This window comes from Pundamilia nyererei, unplaced genomic scaffold (assembly GCF_000239375.1).
Source record: "Pundamilia nyererei isolate P.nyererei 1_Seehausen unplaced genomic scaffold, PunNye1.0 scaffold00003, whole genome shotgun sequence".
NCBI classification, from domain to species: domain Eukaryota; kingdom Metazoa; phylum Chordata; class Actinopteri; order Cichliformes; family Cichlidae; genus Pundamilia; species Pundamilia nyererei.
The window spans coordinates 2,938,608-2,940,565 of NW_005187404.1; the positions used below are offsets into that span (position 1 = coordinate 2,938,608).

Genomic DNA, 1,958 nt, shown 5'->3' on the forward strand with positions numbered 1-1,958 from the left:
ACTCAACAGTGTTGTATTTAACACTCAGAGGTGTGGACCCATATAGACACTCTCCAGTGTTAATTTAACACTGGAGATTTTGCTGTGTACATCTTTTTTTCTAGTTGTTTCAAGTGGCAACATGTTTCAAAAGACCTAAAGTATTCAGTTTCAATCTGTTGCTATAACAGCAATGGCATAAAGGAATATTGGAAGTAAATACTTGGGTGTTTTCCCATGTTTGTCAGTGTGTTGTACTCTTGGAACATGAGGAAGTACCTCGATAACAGGAACTTTCTCAAGGCTGCATGATGGCTCACATCGAGGAAATCAAATCTTAATTATACAAAATACAAATTTGCGGTACTTAACGATGCCACAAGACAGTCTTCTTAACTTCCTCACACAGAAAAAAAACACAATTATGGGTTATGACACGAAAAAACTGACACATTGCTCAAAATTAGAGTAATCGATATGCTGTAAACACCATGTATGTGTGTGCGTGTGTTTGTGTGTGTACTTTTGGAAATGAATTAGGTTTTTATTGTTTTATTAAAAGATCCAATTTGTTTAAGTTTTATTTCTGGCAGCAGCTGTCCATTTCCAGCCTCATTGACCATCCAATCTCTCATTCACTACACAGTTTGACATCTGCAGGCAATTATCTACACATATTATCTCCACCGTGTGAAGAACAGACATGAAGGCATCTGCACGCTGCACCCTTCTGCACGTATACAAAAAAAAAAGGATTTCCATGGTGACATGGCTACTAAGTGTCGTACACAAACAACAAAATTAATTCCATCAAGAAGGTAAAGAGATACCAGATCAGACAAAAGGAAGCAGCTGCATAAAAGTAGGCCTTCATTTAGACTTGCATAAGAATGACTTACAAAATTTCATAAGCTCGGAGCTCTAAATTCATGTCTGATTTGTTTACGTTTTTCGTGTGTTGACCCTGGGATAGTGTACAGTGTTTGGAAGGGCAACGTGGGAGGAGTAAATGGAAAATATTCGATCTGAAAGCGAACCAAGATATGCTGTAATTAATGAGGTATTTAATCTGATGTTTCTCCTACAACCGCTGGAATAAAGAAGCAACATTAAAAAAAACAAACCAAAGAAAAACAAGTGTTCTGCGAACGTCCTTCTCTATCGTCTCTGGTACGGCTTTTTTAACAGAGACATATCTAACGCGCAATTGACCAAAGTACACAAGAGTCCTGTGGGCACTGCTTACACAGGCTTTTCCCAGTTCCATCCCAGCTTCATTTTGTTCCGTTGTGAAAAAAAATAAAAATAAAATCTGTGAAAAGCTCCTCAAGCTTTCCAGTGTGCTTGCAGGGTCAGGGAATGATTAGGTTTGCCTGACATCAATGTTTTGGGGACAGATGTGTGTTTATAATATTTTTTGAGCCCAGCTTTGAGCCCAGCTAATTGATTCAAGCAGAAATGAGTCAGTACTGCAGAGACCATATTTAATGATTACCTTCAAGTTGCCACACACTTCATATCATTAATCTCGATTATATATGATATCTGTAGAAGAAGAAAAAACTAAAGTCACTGCCATGAAGGAGACTAAACACAGAAAAAGGACACTGCACTTTGAGTTTGCATATAATAAAATATGCTTTGTAAATACATTTTCCATTCCCATCTAATCCTACATACTCTTTCAGATGGCTGACATTGGAGACTCCACAGCCATCCTGATCTAAAATTCAGCCATGCCTAAACTACCAAGGACACAGAACAGGGAAAAAATGAAAAAGGGAAGTGTAACAGGAATGGATTAGTAATCCATTTAAAGCTACTCTCGCCTGTTCTCTTAGTCACAGAAGTTGCAAAGGTGTGTAGCTCAACATGACGCAAGCTCCAAGGGAATTTAGTTCGTAAAATCCCATATAAGTGTCACGGACCCGGTTCCGGGGACTCGGGGTTCGTGAACAGTGTGGACCTTTATTGTTATT

At 38.5% G+C, this 1,958-nt stretch overlaps 1 protein-coding gene across 2 annotated transcripts in view; it reads right to left on the bottom strand.

Annotated features, from left to right (window-relative positions):
- st3gal4 (ST3 beta-galactoside alpha-2,3-sialyltransferase 4) overlaps window positions 1–1,958 on the bottom strand; it is a 47,426-nt gene that overhangs the window by 28,642 nt on the left and 16,826 nt on the right. The window contains exon 1 of one of the 2 annotated variants that reach the window (XM_013911099.1): window positions 1,475–1,563. The exons of the other annotated variant lie outside the window; for it this stretch is intronic. The gene's annotated coding sequence lies outside the window, so the exon portion shown is untranslated. Of the gene's footprint in view, window positions 1–1,474; window positions 1,564–1,958 lie in introns of those variants that run through there. 2 annotated transcript variants of the gene reach the window in all.